A 19,030-nucleotide genomic window follows, 5' to 3' on the forward strand; every position below is an offset into this window, starting at 1 on the left:
TGCTTGAACACTTAGCCGGCATACACTATTATTTAAAACAATTTTGTGTTTATAGAGAGAAAGAGAGAGATAGATTAATAGTTCTCAACTCCTTAAAACATACATAACTGAAACATGCTCATGTCTGAACATTTTGTCCTGCCTCAAAATCACATTGAACAAATAATGTCTTATCCCAGGCCAGCATCCTGTCCGATAAGGATCCTTGGTGGCTCGACCACCAGAAGTTACATCCTGTATACCACTACATTCTCATTTGAACCTAATAGTACTTACCTAACCTAACTTTTTATATAGTCTGTATACGGTAGCTTATTACGAAGCGATAAGCGCCCTCCCCTAGGATAGGTTAGGTTAGGTTCCCTAGGTTCAACGCAACCCCCTGTCCCATCATGCCTGGAGGAGACAGCTGGTTGCCCGGAGTAGATGGTAGCAGTATCAGCTGAATTATATAAATATCAAGTAGTCGCAGGCTACTCTCACATTTTACATCCACTGACGGCCAACCAACACACGCTTCGCTACTCTTCCATCAAATAGAAATTTAGTAGCCACATTCTTACTAATATTTGGAATATTCAGGTGTACAAAACTTTTAATATATATATATATATATATATATATATATATATATATATATATATATATATATATATATATATATATATATATATATATATATATATATGTCGTACCTAGTAGCCAGAACGAACTTCTCAGCCCGATTTGCCTAATAAGCCAAGTTTTCATGAATTAATTGTTTTACGACTACCTAACCTACCTAACCTAACCTAACCTAACTTTTTCGGCTACCTAACCAAACCTAACCTATAAAGATAGGTTAGGTTAGGTTAGGTAGGGTTGGTTAGATTCGGTCATATATCTACATTAATTTTAACTCCAATAAAAAAAAATTGACCTCATACGCAATGAAATGGGTAGCTTTATAATTTCATAAGAAAAAAATTAGAGAAAATATATTAATTCATGAAAACTTGGCTTATTAAGCAAATCGGGCCTTGAATAGTAGGCATAGAAGTGCGTTCTGGCTACTAGGTACGACATATATATATATATATATATATATATATATATATATATATATATATATATATATATATATATATATATATATATATATATATATCTATATATATATATATATATATATATATATATATATATATATATATATATCGTACCTAGTAGCCAGAACTCACTTTTTGGCCTACTATTCAAGGCCCGATTTGCCTAATAAGCCAAGTTTTCCTGAATTAATATATTTTTTCTAATTTTTTTCTTATGAAATGATAAAGCTACCCATTTCATTATGTATGAGGTCAATTTTTTTTTATTGGAGTTAAAATTAATGTAAATATATGACCGAACCTAACCAACCCTACCTAACCTAACCTAACCTATCTTTATAGGTTAGGTTTGGTTAGGTAGCCGAAAAAGTTAGGTTAGGTTAGGTTAGGTAGGTTAGGTAGTCGAAAAACAATTAATTCATGAAAACTTGGCTTATTAGGCAAATCGGGCCTTGCATAGTAGGCTGAGAAGTGCGTTCTGGCTACTAGGTACGACATATATATATATATATATATATATATATATATATATATATATATATATATATATATATATATATATATATATATATATATATATATATGTCGTACCTAATAGCCAGAACGCACTTCTCAGCCTACTATGCAAGGCCCGATTTGCCTAATAAGCCAAGTTTTCCTGAATTAATATATTTTCTCAATTTCTTTTCTTATGAAATGATAAAGCTACCCATTTCATTATGTACGAGGTCAATTTTTTTTTATTAGAGTTAAAATTAACGTAGATATATGACCGAACCTAACCAACCCTACCTAACCTAACCTAATCTATCTTTATAGGTTAGGTTAGGTTAGGTAGCCGAAAAAGTTAGGTTAGGTTAGGTTAGGTAGGTTAGGTAGCCGAAAAACAATTAATTCATGAAAACTTGGCTTATTAGGCAAATCGGGCCTTGAATAGTTGGCTCAGAAGTGCGTTCTGGCTACTAGGTACGACATATATATATATATATATATATATATATATATATATATATATATGTCGTACCTAGTAGCCAGAACGCACTTATCGGCCTACTATGCAATGCCCGATTTGCCTAATAAGCCAAGTTTTCATGAATTAATTGTTTTTCGACTACCTAACCTACCTAACCTAACCTAACCTAACTTTTTCGGCTACCTAACCAAACCTAACCTATAAAGATAGGTTAGGTTAGGTTAGGTAGGGTTGGTTAGGTTCGGTCATATATCTACGTTAATTTTAACTCCAATAAAAAAAAATTGACCTCATACATAATGAAATGGGTAGCTTTATCATTTCATAAGAAAAAAATTAGAAAAAATATATTAATTCAGGAAAACTTGGCTTATTAGGCAAATCGGGCCTTGAATAGTAGGCCCAAAAGTGAGTTCTGGCTACTAGGTACGACATATATATATATATATATATATATATATATATATATATATATATATATATATATATATATATATATATATATATATATATATATATATATATATATATAACTGAAAACTCACACCCCAGAAGTGACTCGAACCCATACTCCCAGGGGCAACGCAACTGGTATGTACAAGACGCCTTAATCCACTTGACCATCATGACCGGACAAAATGAGGTCCGGTCGTGATGGTCAAGTGGATTAAGGCGTCTTGTACATACCAGTTGCGTTGCCCCTGGGAGTATGGGTTCGAGTCACTTCTGGGGTGTGAGTTTTCAGTTGCATATTGTCCTGGGGACCATTCAGGCTTGTTCGCATTTGTGTTCCTCACGTGTGCCCCAAAGAATGAGGTGATTTGGTAAAATGCTATGCCCAAGATTACTATCCGAGTGCCGGCGGTGGGGTGGTTCAAATAGCTTCGGCTATCACCTCATTTTGTCCGGTCGTGATGATCAAGTGGATTAAGGCGTCTTGTACATACCAGTTGCGTTGCCCCTGGGAGTATGGGTTCGAGTCACTTCTGGGGTGTGAGTTTTCAGTTGCATATTGTCCTGGGGACCATTCAGGCTTGTTCGCATATATATATATATATATATATATATATATATATATATATATATATATATATATATATATATATATATATATATATATATATATATATATATGTTGTACCTAGTAGCCAGAACGTCGTACTCGGCCTACTATGCAAGGCCCGATTTGGCTAATAAGCCAAGTTTTCATGAATTAATTGTTTTTCGACTACCTAACCTACCTAACCTATAAAGATAGGTTAGGTTAGGTTAGGTAGGGTTGGTTAGGTTCGGTCATATATTTACGTTAATTTTAACTCCAATAAAAAAAATTGACCTCATACATAATGAAATGGGTAGCTTTATCATTTCATAAGAAAAAAATTAGAAAAAATATATTAATTCAGGAAAACTTGGCTTATTAGGCAAATCGGGCCTTGAATAGTAGGCCAAAAAGTGAGTTCTGGCTACTAGGTACGACATATATATATATATATATATATATATATATATATATATATATATATATATATATATATATATATATATATATATATATATATATATATATATATGTCGTACCTAGTAGCCAGAACGCACTTCTATGCCTACTATTCAAGGCCCGATTTGCTTAATAAGCCAAGTTTTCATGAATTAATATATTTTCTCTAATTTTTTTCTTATGAAATTATAAAGCTACCCATTTCATTGCGTATGAGGTCAATTTTTTTTATTGGAGTTAAAATTAATGTAGATATATGACCGAATCTAACCAACCCTACCTAACCTAACCTAACCTATCTTTATAAGTTAGGTTAGGTTAGGTAGCCGAAAACGTTAGGTTAGGTTAGGTTAGGTAGGTTAGGTAGTCGAAAAAAATTAATTCATGAAAACTTGGCTTATTAGGCAAATTGGGCCTTGAATAGTAGGCATAGAAGTGCGTTCTGGCTACTAGGTACGACATATATATATATATATATATATATATATATATATATATATATATATATATATATATATATATATATATATATATATATATATATATATATATGTCGTTCCTAATAGCCAGAACGCACTTCTTGGCCTACTATGCAGGGCTCTCGTCTTACTTAACTAAGTTAGCAAGGACTCTGTTGTTTCTGGCTAAGTGTAAACATTTTGGCCTATTATGCAAAAAATTATACTGTTTTTTTGGCCAAGAATGCAAACTGGTGATTGTTTGTTTGTTTATCACATGGTCACTGTAAAGTAAGATGTTGTCCATTGAATGTAGGAAGATATTTAGATAAAAATGTCAAATGGGGACGATGTACAGATTAATAATGGCCTTAGGAATTGTTTGTACTAGAAATCAGTAGCACATGGAGAGATATGGTGCTTGAACACTTAGCCGGCATACACTATTATTTAAAACAATTTTGTGTTTATAGAGAGAAAGAGAGAGATAGATTAATAGTTCTCAACTCCTTAAAACATACATAACTGAAACATGCTCATGTCTGAACATTTTGTCCTGCCTCAAAATCACATTGAACAAATAATGTCTTATCCCAGGCCAGCATCCTGTCCGATAAGGATCCTTGGTGGCTCGACCACCAGAAGTTACATCCTGTATACCACTACATTCTCATTTGAACCTAATAGTACTTACCTAACCTAACTTTTTATATAGTCTGTATACGGTAGCTTATTACGAAGCGATAAGCGCCCTCCCCTAGGATAGGTTAGGTTAGGTTCCCTAGGTTCAACGCAACCCCCTGTCCCATCATGCCTGGAGGAGACAGCTGGTTGCCCGGAGTAGATGGTAGCAGTATCAGCTGAATTATATAAATATCAAGTAGTCGCAGGCTACTCTCACATTTTACATCCACTGACGGCCAACCAACACACGCTTTGCTACTCTTCCATCAAATAGAAATTTAGTAGCCACATTCTTACTAATATTTGGAATATTCAGGTGTACAAAACTTTTGAAACCATGGTATCCATATTTCCATTTAAATCTTTTACATCTTCGATTACATCAAGATCCCAAATAAAAAAATATGTAGACAAATATTGTTCAGTTGTTATAAATATTACATTAGAACCATTTATAATTAAATTAAGATCATCTAAACACCAAATTGTAAATGTTTATGCTATAAAAATATGGATGGGTTCTACTCAAGAAGGATATCCTGCGGCATCCCAATTACAATTTATACTGCGAGTCGCAGTTAGGGAGGATGAAAATTATTGTTCTTATATGTTTGTGGAATTCTTCTCTAACATTGACCAAAGAAGCAGCTTCCAAACAGGAACGAGAAGCTCTGAGAGAGATGATGATTGCAGACGGAATATCGATTCCATCATCATGTAGCAAAGTTGATACACCTACAACCCAAATAGTTTGCAGGCAATGTGCGTCAATCAATTTGTGAATTCCTTTTTGGATACTACTAGAATAGGATATTGGACTGTGGCCTACTTACGTAGAGCAATCAACACCAACCGTAATATTCCTCATTTATTTAAACCCCAATTAATCAACGAAGTTCAACGGAATCTAATGATTAGATCGTGGGAAAGAGCAGTGGCAGATGAAACAACTACTGAACTTTTATTTAAATAAGAACAAATTCAATGAAATTGTTTTTTACTGAATTGAAAATATTTGTTTATTATTCTTATAATAAATAAATCTAAAGTTGGGAGCAAATAATGAAAAAACATTTATGAATCTTAATAATGTAATAATGCCCAACCAATTAATTCACATATCAATCTTTACATTAGAAAGGGAACTTAAGTGACTGACTGGACTGTGGCCGATGGTAAATTTAACCAGTTCAGTTATCATTTTCTGCACTTCAGAGTTACGTACTTCTTCTGTTAGTCGCAAGGCAACATTTTGTAAATGATCCACACTATCTTGAAGCCTCGACAATTTAGTTAGCACCTTAATAACAGTTATATGGGTGGTTAATTCATATTGGGGATATTTACTCAAATCTATTGAAGGTTTCGGTAATCTACCTTTGGTTTCCAGGTAATTAAGACATTTAAAAATATCTGTAACATATTTATCTTTCGTTTTGTATTTATCATCACGATCCATACTATTTGGATTAATAAATTCTTCTAATCCATGTGGCCACCTGTCACCATTATTACATGATGCCAATATTTTTTTGGTAGCTAGGAGTTCATCATTTGAATAAAAGGTTACTAAAATATGTTTAAGTTTTGCAGCATCATACTCTTTTCTAAAGAATAAAATATAGTTGATAATTTCATTTACTGACGACGTCATTATGTATTCGTTTTTGGTAAATGAATGGAATAGTTAAGTGAAATTCAAAATTTTTATTACTTATATACTTCTTACCAAAATTTTATTTCTAATTAGCGACAATAGTCTCTGAAAACTTGTACTTTTAATAATGATTAGTTCCCCTTTTTATACCCTTCTACTTAATACTAAATAGCCGCAATTTTGGTTATCTCAATATTTTATTGAGGATACTCTTGGTCTTCAATAGTTTCATCTTTAACACAATATAAAAAAAAAATACAACTGTCTTCATCACAAGTATGGCCTTTTTTTGTTGCTGAGTGACTTCACAAATGTTCAGCCTGGTTGATTCTCTGACTGAATTCTTCACCACACATTTTTGGGATATAGGTTTCATGGCTACTGAATATATTTTATTATATTATTTCCACAAATCAATTTATTATATTATCTTACCCCAACCAAAATTGTGCCCAAACTTGATTTATTAAAAAAAAAAACTTAAATAGACAAACCGATAAAATAAAATTGACCTCTCCACCTCAATACAAAACAAAAAAGGATGGTAGATAATGATTTTTTTTTTAACAAATCTGGGCAATTAATTAACAATTTTGTGCATTTTTTATTATTTCTTTTACAAAATACAGTGATGATAAACACAGGATAAAAGTTGGCAATGGCATAGTAATGGTTTCAGATATCTATTATTCCAACTAAATAATTGAGTCTTATTAATTTCATGGGTAATAATTCTTGCAATGGATTTATCAAAGTCATTTCTAGACAAATTTGGGGCAATTGTTCCAAATTTGGTTGCTACATGAATATAACTCTCTTCAATGTGTTCTAGTTTTTGGTAAATGAATTGTTTGATAGTGAAATTCTAAATTTTTATTACTTTTATACTTCTTGCTAATTTATTTTTCCTAATTTGTGACAATAGTTGCTGAAAACTTGATTCTTGTTGAATCTGTAATTAAATTTTTTTGCTTTAATATACTCACAAAGAGTTGATCAGCTAACATTTTTACTTCATTTTTTTTTTCTTCTAAAGTTATATATATAGAAATAGAAATTTAGTAGCCACACTCCTACTAACATTCGGAATATTCAGCTGCACAAAGCTTTTAAAAAACCATTTTATCAATGTTTCCCTTTAAATCTTTTATATCTTCGATTACATCAAGTTCCCAAAAAAGAATATTTAGACAGAGATAATTCTTATCTTATAAATATTACTTTAGAACCATGTATAATTAAATTAGGGCTATACCCAATTATAATTGTAAATGTTTATGCTATAAAAATATGGATGGGTTCTACTCAAGAAGGATATCCTGCGGCATGCCAATTACAATTTATACTGCGAGTCGCAGTTAAGGAGCATGAAAGATATTGTTCTTATATGTTTGTGGAATTCTTCTCTAACATTGACCAAAGAAGCATCATGTTCTGTAAACATAATTTCGAGCCCCCCAAGTATCATTACTTAAAATTGCCTATAACGGGATATAGGTCTTACGCCAAAGATCCTTCCATATTTCTGATGATGATACAAGCTTCCAATCAGGAATGAGAAGCTCTGAGAGAGATAATGATAGCAGACGGAATATCGATTCCATCGCCATGTAGCAAAGTTGATCAGGGTGCGCTGAAAAAGCTTATGTCCCTCAAACAATATTTAAATCGGCATTATTATTTTAGGTACATGATGTTTAAAAATATACGTTGGGAATTAACCCGAGATTTGAGAGCTTACGAAGCATGGTTTAAAAATGAAAAATGGCTAAACTACGTTTTTCACAGGATGGAACAACATAAACCCTATTGTTTATATATAGAACGTTATCGTAGCTACCCTCGTCAAGATATAACTTATAGGGACCCCAACCATAAACTTGAATCTAATTCTTATTTTTGGGGGGTACCCGAATATCGTGATAAATGGTCTGAAAATTATATATTTCGGGTTTTCAGTGATGGTGATGAAAAGTGTGATGATATATGTGATATTACACTAGGAAACCTTGACCGAATTTATCATTTAAATTTGGCGAAGAGTGAATTAATTGCTCGAATAGTGGGGAAAGAATACGGATCATTTTATGTAGAAAAGGTAAAACACGTACTTTTCGTAACCCGAAATCCCCATCTCTTTATGGACCTCATTCAAACGGGAGAAAAGGAAGAAATCTGTCGTTTTATTATAGAAGACGAAGGTTTATCATCACCACCACCACCTCCATATAAAAACACCTACAACCCAAATAGTTTGCAGGCAATGTGCGTCAATCAATTTGTGAATTCCTTTTTGGATACTACTAGAATGGGATATTGGACCGTGGCCTACTTACGTAGAGCAATCAACACCAACCCTAACATTCCTGATTTTTTAAAACCCCAATTAATCAACGAAGTTCAACAGAATCTAATGATTAGATCGTGGGAAAGAGCAGTGGCAGATGAACCAACTACTAAACTTTTATTTTTTTAAGAACAAATTCAATGCAATTGTTTTTTACTGAATTGAAAATATTTGTTTATTATTCTTATAATAAATAAATCTAAAGTTGGGAGCAAATAATGAAAAAACATTGATGAATCTTAATAATGTAATAATGCCCAACCAATTAATTCACATATCATTCTTTACATTAGAAAGGGAACTTAAGTGACTGACTGGACTCTGGCCGATGGTAGATTTAACCAGTTCAGTTATCATTTTCTCCACTTCAGAGTTACGTACTTCTTTCGTTAGTCGCAAGGCAACATCTTGTAAATGATCCACACTATCTTGAAGCCTCGATAATTTAGTTAGCACCTCAATACCAGTTATATGGGTGGTTAATTCATATTGGGGATATTTAGCCAAATCTATTGAAGGTTTCGGTAATCTACCTTTGGTTTCCAGGTAATCAAGGCCTTTAAAAATACAAGTAATGTGTTTGTCTTTCGTTTTGTATTTATAGTAAGGATCCATATCTGGATAATTAAATTCGTTCAATTCTTCGTCTCCCAATGGCCACTTTGGCCACTCGTCACCATTATTACATGATTTCACTATTTTGTTGGTAGTTTTGAGATCATCATTTGAATAAAAGATTACTAAAATATTTTTAAGTTTTGCAGTATCATACTTTTTTCTAAAGAATAAAATATAGTTGATCATTTCATTTACTGACGACGTCATTATGTATTCGTTTTTGGTAAATGAATGGAATAGTTAAGTGAAATTCTAAATTTTTATTACTTATATACACTTCTTACCCAAATTTTATTTCTAATTGGCACCGCCTTATAAGACAATATGCCGATTCCCATCGAAAATGTAGTGTTTTTAGTAAAAGAAACTACACAAAGAGAAGTCCAGCTGATCCATCCCCCTACGTAAATTTATGTGTTCTCCTTTTTGGTTGAATGGATGGATAGTTAGTGAAATTCTAAATTTTTATTACTTTTATACTTCTTGCTAATTAATTTGTGACAATAGTTGCTGAAAACTTTGTTTTCATTGAATCTGTACTTTTTTTTTTCTCACTCATTGCACATAAAGGTTTTTTTTTTGCTTGAATGTACTCACAAATAGTTGATGAGCTAACATTTTTACCTCATTTTTTTTTTTTTAATTTCATTTAACAATTCCAAGGTTATATATATTATATAGAAATAGAAATTTAGTAGCCACATTCCTACTAACATTCTGAATATTCAGGTGCACAAAGCTTTTAAAACCATGGTATCCATATTTCCCTTTAAATCTTTTACATTTTCGATTACATCAAGTTCCGAAATAAAAAAATATGTAGACAAATATTGTTCATTTTATATAAATATTACTTTAGAACCATTTATAATTAAATTAAGTCGATTCCATCGTCATGTAGCAAAGTTGATACACCTACAACCCAAATAGTTTGCAGGCAATGTGCGTCAATCAATTTGTGAATTTCTTTTTGGATACTACTAGAATGGGGTATTGAACCGTGGCCTACTTATGTAGAGCAATCAACACCAACCCTAACATTCCTCATTTTTTAAAACACCAATTAATCAACGAAGTTCAATGGAATCTAATGATTAGATCGTGGGAAAGAGCAGTGGCAGATGAAACAACTACTGAACTTTTATTTTTTAAGAACAAATTCAATGAAAAAGTTTTTTACTGAATTGAAAATATTTGTTTATTATTCTTATAATAAATAAATCTAAAGTTGGGATTAAATAATGAAAAAACATTGATGAATCTTAATAATGTAATAATGCCCAATCAATTAATTCACATATCAATCTTTACATTAGAAAGGGAACTTAAGTGACTGAGTTCAGTTATCATTTTCTGCACTTCAGAGTTACGTACTTCTTCCGTTAGTCGCAAGGCAACATTTAGTAAATGATCCACACTATCTTGAAGCCTTGATAATTTAGTTAGCACCTCAATACCAGTTATATAGGTGGTTAATTCATATTGGGGATATTTAGCCAAATCGATTGAAGGTTTCGGTAATCTACGTTTGGTTTCCAGGTAACCAAGGCCTTTAAAAATACAAGTAATGTGTTCGTCTTTCGTTTTGTATTTATAGTAACGATCCATATCTGGATAATTAAATTCGTTTAATTCTTCTACTCCCAATGGCCACTTGTCATCATTATTACATGATTTCACTATTTTTTTGGTAGTTTTGAGATCATCATTTGAATAAAAGGTTACTAAAATATTTTTAAGTTTTACAGTATCACACTTTTTTCTAAAGAATAAAATATAGTTGATCATTTCATTTACTGACGATGTCATTTTGTATTAGTTTTTGGTAAATGAATGGAATAGTTAAGTGAAATTCTAAATTTTTATTACTTATATACTTCTTGCCCAAATTTTATTTCTAATTAGCACCGCCTTATAAGACAATATGCCGATTCCCATCGAAAATGTAGTGTTTTTAGTAAAAGAAACTACACAAAGAGAAGTCCAGCTGACCCATCCCCCTACGTAAATTTATGTGTTATCCTTTTTAGTTGAATGGATGGATAGTGAAATTCTAAATTTTTATTACTTTTATACTTCTTGCTAATTAATTTGTGACAATAGTTGCTGAAAACTTAGTTTTCATTGAATCTGTACTTAAATTTTTTTCTCTTTTTGCTTGAATATACTCACAAATAGTTGATCAGCTAACATTTTTACCTCTTTTTTTTTTTAAATTTCATTTAACTATTCCAAGGTTATATATATATTATAGAAATAGAAATTTAGTAGCCACATTCCTACTAACATTTGGAATATTCAGCTGCACAAACTTTTTAAAACCATTGTATCCATATTTCCCTTTAAATCTTTTACATCTTCGATTACATCAAGTTCCCAAATAAACAAATATTTAGACAAATCATGTTCGTATGGTGTAGATATTACTTTAGAACCATGTATAATTAATTTAATACTATATCAACAAGAAATTGTAATAGTAAATGTTTATGCTATAAAAATATGGATGGGATCTACTCAAGAAGGATATCCTGCGGCATCCCAATTACAATTTATACTGCGAGTCACAGTTAGGGATGATGAAAATTATTGTTCTTATATGTTTGTGGAACTCTTCTTTAACATTGACCAAAGAAGCAGCATGTTCTGTGAACATAATTTGCAGTACCACAGTCATTACAAAAAATTGCCTATCGCGGGATATAGGTCCTACGCCAAAGATCCTTGCATATTTCTGATGATGATACAAGCTTCCAAACAGGAACGAGAAGCTCTGAGAGAGATGATGATAGTAGACGGAATATCGATTCCATCGTCATTTTGTAAAGTTGATCAGGCTGCGGTGAAAAGACTTATGTCCCTCAAACAATATTTGAATCGGCATTATTATTTTAGGTACATGATGTTTAAAAATATACGTTGGGAATTAACCCTATATGTGAGAGATTACGAAGCATGGTTGAAAAATAAAAAATGGCTTAACTACGTTAATCACAGGATGATTCAACATAAACCCTATTGTTTACATGATGAATATTTGGACGACGAGCCTCAAGATATAATTTTTAATAAATGGTCTACACAATATACATTTCGGGTTTTCAGTGATGGTGATAAAAAGTGTGATGATACATGTTGTATTACGCTACGAAACTTTGACCGAATTTATCATTTAAATTCAGCGAAGAGAGAATTAATTGCTCGAATAGTGGCGAAAGACTATGGATCCTTTTATGTAGAAAGGGTAAACCACGTACTTTTCATAACCCGAAATCCCCATCTCTTTATGGACCTCATTCAAACGGGAGAAAAGGAAGAAATCTGTCGTTTTATTATAGAAGACGAAGGTTTATCATCATCATCATCATCACCACCACCTCCATGTAAAAACACCTACAAGCCAAATAGTTTGCAGGCAATGTGCGTCAATCAATTTGTGAATTCCTTTTTGGATATTAATAGAATGGGATATTGGACCGTGGCCTGCTTAAGTAGAGCAATATACACCAACCCTAATATTCCTCATTTTTTTAAATGCCAAATAATCAACGAAGTTCAATGGAATCTAATGATTAGATCTTGGGAAAGAGCTGTAGCAGATGAAACAACTACTGAATTTCTGGTAGAAATTAATAAGGGAAACCAAAGGTATGATATTTATGGTAGTATAATATATGGTTGGTAGTATAACACTGTAATTCAATCAAAACAATTTTTCAAAGAAAAACACCTGGCCTATTTGACAAATCTGGCCTTACAATATACAACTTCCACATATGAATTTAATCAGTTCCTAGAGACATGTTGTAGCAGTGCAGCCAAAGGAGAAGAAGAAGAAGAAGAAACACAATTAGATAATCCCAATCCTACGGTATTTATAATATATCTACTATTTAGTAGTCGAAGGGTATAAATAAGGGGAACTAATCATTATCAAAAGTACAAGTTTTCAGCAACTATTGTCGCTAATTAGAAATTAAATTTTGGTCAGAAGTATATAAGTAATAAAAATTTCGAATTTCACTTAACTATTCCATTCATTTACCAAAAACGAATACATAATGACGTCGTCAGTAAATGAAATGATCAACTTTATTTTATTCTTTAGAAAAAAGTATGATACTACAAAACTTAAACATATTTTAGTAACCTTTTATTCAAATGATGAACTCCTAGCAACCAAAAAAATAGTGGCATCATGTAATAATGGTGATAAGTGGCCATATGGATTAGACGAATTTAATTATCCAGATATGATGGATTACATGGATCTATACACAATGAACGACGAATTTGTTACAGATATTTTAAAAGGTCTTAATTACCTGGAAACCAAAGGTAGATTACCGAAACCTTCAATAGATTTTGCTAAATATCCCAAATATGAATTAACCACCCTTATAACTGGTATTGAGTTGCTAACTAAATTATCGAGGCTTCAAGATAGTGTGGATCATTTACAAAATGTTGCCTTGCGACTAACGGAAGAAGTACGTAAAACTCTGAAATACAGAAAATGATAACTGAACTGGTTAAATCTATCATCGGCCAGAGTCCAATCAGTCACTTAAGTTCCCTATCTAATGTAAAGAATGATATGTGAATTAATTGATTGGGCATTATTACATTATTAAGATTCATCAATGGTTTTTATTTATACTTTTAGCATTTGCTTCCAACTTTAGATTTATTTATTAGAATAATAATAAACATATATATTTTATAACATAATCAATTCAGTAAAATAAAAGTCCAATAGTTGGTTCTTCTACCACTGCTCTTTCCCACGATCTAATCATTAGATTCCGTTGAACTTCGTTGATTAATTGGCGTTTTAAAAAAGAAGGAATATTACGGTTGGTGTTGATTGCTGTACGTAAGCAGGCCACGGTCCAATTATTAATATCCAAAAAGGAATTCACAAATTGATTGACGCACATTGCCTGCAAACTATTTGGAGGTGGTGGTGATGATGATGATGATAAACCTTCGTCTTCTATAATAAAACGACAGATTTCTTCCTTTTCTCCCGTTTGAATGATGTCCATAAAGAGATGGGGATTTCGGGTTATGAAAAGTACGCGTTTTACCTTTTCTACATAAAATGATCCATATTCTTTCACCACTATTCGAGCAATTAATTCGCTCTTCGCCGAATTTAAATGATAAATTCGGTCAAGGTTTCGTAGCGTAATACAACATATATCATCACACTTTTCATCACCATCACTGAAAACCCGAAATGTATAATTTTTAGGCCATTTATCACAATATTCGGGTACCTTAAAAAAAGGAGAATTACATTCACGTTCATAGTTGGGGTCCCTATAAATTATATCTTCACGAGGGTCGTTACAACCAAATTTTTTATGTAAACAATAGGGCATATGTTGAATCATCCTGTCATCAATGCAGGTAAGCCATTTTGTATTTTTCAACCATGCTTCGTAAGCTCTCAAATCTCGGGTTAATTCCCAACGTATATTTTTAAACATCATGTACCTAAAATAATAATGCCGATTCAAATATTGTTTGAGGGACATAATCCCTTTTCAGCGCACCCTGATCAACTTTGCTACATGGCGATGGAATCGATATTCCGTCTGCTATCATTATCTCTCTCAGAGCTTCTCGTTCCTGATTGGAAGCTTGTATCATCATCAGAAATATGGAAGGATCTTTGGCGTAGGACCTATATCCCGTGATAGGCAATTTTAAGTCATAATGACAGGGGTCCTGGAAATTCTGTCCACAGAACATGATGCTTCTCTGGTCAATGTTAGAGAAGAGTTCCACAAACATATAAGAACAATATCTTTCATGCTCCTTAACTACGACTCGCAGTATAAATTGTAATTGGGATGCCGCAGGATATCTTTTTCGAGTAGATCCCATCCATATTTTTATAGCATAAACATTTACAATTACAATATTGTGTCTAAGAAATGGCTCTAATTTAATTATACATGGTTCTAATGTAATATTTAAAAGATAAGAATTATCTTTGTCTAAATATTTTTCTATTTGGGAACTTGATGTAATCGAAGATGTAAAAGATTTAAAGGGAAACATTGATAAAATGTTTTTTTAAAAGCTTTGTGCAGCTGAATATTCCGAATGTTAGTAGGAGTGTGGCTACTAAATTTCTATTTCTATATATATAACTTTAGAACTGTTAAATAAAATTAATATACACGTATTAATAATATAAATTAGTCAATAATAGCATGAATCATGTAAAAAAAAAATAGGTAAATTTGGCTAAATATCCCCAATATAAATTAACTACCCATATAACTGTTATTAAGGTGCTAACTAAAGATAGTGTGGATCATTTACAAAATGTTTCCTTGCGACTAACGGAAGAAGTAGGTAACTGAAGTGCAGAAAATGATAACTGAACTGGTTAAATCTACCATCGGCCAGAGTCCAGTCAGTCACTTAAGTTCCCTTTCTAATGTAAAGAAATATGTGGAGCCTCTATTGCTGTACTTAAAATGATGTACACAAACTATGTACGCTCCGTCATTGACAATGCAGCACCTGTTTTATGTACTTATTCACAAAGTGATATGAATAGGCTAGAAAGCATACAGGATGAAGCCATTTCAATCATTCTTGGAGTTCCAAAGAAAAAAACTGCTGAAATGTCCAATCTACAAAAAGAGTTATTATCCCTTCCCAGTATTAAACAAAGAATTGTGGAACTGAATGCTAAGCTTGCAATTAGGATTGCCAGAGATCCCCATTATAATGACATGGCTAAAAAAAATTGAGCTCTGTGCTACTTTCAGGGGGAAACAAGAGAAGCAAAAAATGGCATCACAGAGCAGTCGGCTACCTTGAAGATCTTCACCTACTTCAACAAGCTCGTGAGCTCATGCCTGTAGAAAGATTACCTCCCTGGGTGGATCCCCTGAATGACTCGTGCAGGATTATCATCAATGATATGGTAAAGAAAAAAACCAACATGTTACCCCAAGAAATAAGCCACAAGTATCTTAAGGAAATTTATAATGAAGCTGGAGATGAACTAGATCAAATCTTCACTGATGGGTCATCTAATCCTATTAATGGCCGGGCGGGTGCAGCATACACGGTAATTAAGAAGGATGATGTATTTTTTCCACCAAAAAATGAGGAAAAAGCGCGAATTGAGAACTATACCTCTTCAACACAAGCAGAGTTAACTGCCATTGCTATGGCGTTAAGGTATATTATTGAACAGAATACTACTGGTGCAGTGATTTGCACCGATTCGAGAGCAGCACTGCAAAGCCTAAATAAAGATCGGGACGAGAATCTTTCAATAGTCGCTGAAATTAAGAGAGTTGTGAAGGTACTAACCAACCAGGGAAGAGTTGTCAAGTTCCTGTGGATTCCCTCCCATGTTGGAATCTATGGAAATGAACGTGCAGATTTGTTGGCAGCTGAAGGCGCTGAGGGAGACCATATTGAATACTTCATACCCAAGACTCTTCTAGAAATTAGAAGTATTATTAGGGAACATCATCGTCATCTCAATCATTATGAACCCCCCCCCCCAAAAAAGAGAATGTGGTGGTTGCGGGAGAGAATTAATAATAGAGAAAAAACATCTTGGATACAAATGTCCACACGTACAGCAGCTTTTTGTTAACAACATATAATAAAGATGATTTATAATGTATCTTATCTACCATTTGACAGAGGCTGTTTACCTTGGAGACTGGTTGGAAATATATGAATTGAATTTCAAATCTTATTGTTCCTTTATTACATTTTTATATATGACTAATAAATACTTCTATAATTATTGACACAATATTATTATTATCCCTTTCACCAGATGGAATTATTATGTTCATAAAGAGTTAAGGATTACAGGTTACCAAATTATACATTCACTCTTCCAATTAGAATGAGTAATAATGTTTTTTTTTTTTTAATGGTTTATAATCATTTCAAAAATCCATATTCTTTTTTGACTCACAGTTTTGTCACGTGGTCACTCTCCACGTGACCAGGTTTGCGTTCTCTCTCTCTCTTTCTCTCTTCACACAATTAGGTCAATGTTTTTAATAATATTCCTTTACATAACGGATTTTTATTTAGTTAAAATCTAGCCAAGGAAACCTAGTCCCAAATTCAAGAGTACAGTAACATTTTCGTTCCCCAGGATAGTGCGCTGAGAGCATGGATGGAGATCATGAGACGTTCCTCTTCACCAGTGAGAGCGTAGGCGAAGGCCACCCCGACAAAATTTGCGATCAGATCAGCGACGCAGTGCTTGATGCCCATCTTAGCCAGGACCCTGACGCCAAAGTTGCTTGTGAAACGTGTACCAAAACTGGTATGATCCTGATCTGTGGGGAGATTACGTCCAAGGCCCAAGTTAATTATCAACAAATTGTGCGTGATATTGTTAAGAAAATTGGTTTTGATGATTCACGAAAGGGCTTTGACTACAAGACCTGCAATATTCTTCTGGCCCTGGAGCAAAAGTGTGCGGAGATTGCTAATGGTGTACACATCGGGCGCAGTGATGACAACATTGGTTCAGGGGACCAGGGACTGATGTTTGGTTATGCCACTGATGAGACCGATGAGTGCATGCCCTTAACTATTATGCTGGCACACCGTCTCAATCAGAAGATTGCAGAGCTGCGAAGAGATGGGACGTTCTGGTGGGCGCGACCTGACTGTAAGACTCAAGTCACATGCCAGTATGCCTTCGATGAAGGAGCTGTTATTCCCAAAAGAGTGAACACTGTTGTCGCTTCTGTACAGCACTCAGAACAAATTACTGTCGAAGCTTTGCGTGACGAGGTTATAGAGAAGGTCATCAAGGTCATTATTCCTGAAAAATATATAGATACTCAAACGAAATACCACATCAACCCTTGCGGAGAATTCATCATGGGTGGACCTCAAGGTAACGCTGGGCTAACTGGTAGGAAAATCATCGTTGACACTTACGGTGGGTGGGGTGCTCATGGCGGGGGAGCGTTCTCTGGCAAAGATTACACAAAGATTGACCGCTCAGCGGCCTATGCCGCCCGATGGGTTGCCAAGTCACTGGTGAAAAACAAATTATGTAGACGCTGTTTGGTTTAGGTATCTTACGCCATTAGTGTTGTGCACCCCATAAGCATCAGCATCTTCCACTATGGCACCTCACAGTACACATCAAAACAGCTTCTGAAGATTGTTAACCACAACTTTGATCTACGACTAGGACATATTGTCAAGGAGCTGGGCTTAAAGAGACCAATTTACAGTGATACCTTGTGTTATGGACATTTTGGACGGCAACAGTTCTCTTGGGAGCAGCCCAAGAAGTTGACCATCCCTGAATTTTAGAGTCAAATAATTCTTAAGGATGACTATCATTTTTACGTTTTTCATCAAGTCCCTGTTAATATGGGAGAACACTATGTCTATGCTTGATTCACAACTCTCCTAAACACGAGAGTGAAGTTATACAACTTGAGAACACTTTCCCACCAGGAGACTTGAACCCTAGCCAGCACAGAAGCCTGGTGGGAACCTTTAATTTTATATTCAATTGATAGTTTTATATACTTTTTTGACGTTTTATATACCAGAGTATATAAAATCTCCGGGCCTTTTATATATCAGAGTAAATAAAATTAAAATGACTCTATAAGACCAGCGTCTGGGTCAAGATAAATACGTTTTCTTCCACTAAACTGAATCCAGTT

The 19,030-nt window shown here is 33.5% G+C and overlaps 1 pseudogene; it reads left to right on the forward strand.

Moving 5' to 3' along the window:
- Positions 1-17,501: 17,501 nt before the first annotated feature.
- On the forward strand, positions 17,502-18,668 carry LOC138359857 (S-adenosylmethionine synthase-like; annotated as a pseudogene).
- The last annotated feature ends 362 nt before the right edge of the window (positions 18,669-19,030 follow it).

Source organism: Procambarus clarkii, chromosome 8, assembly GCF_040958095.1.
Source record: "Procambarus clarkii isolate CNS0578487 chromosome 8, FALCON_Pclarkii_2.0, whole genome shotgun sequence".
NCBI classification, from domain to species: Eukaryota; Metazoa; Arthropoda; class Malacostraca; order Decapoda; family Cambaridae; genus Procambarus; species Procambarus clarkii.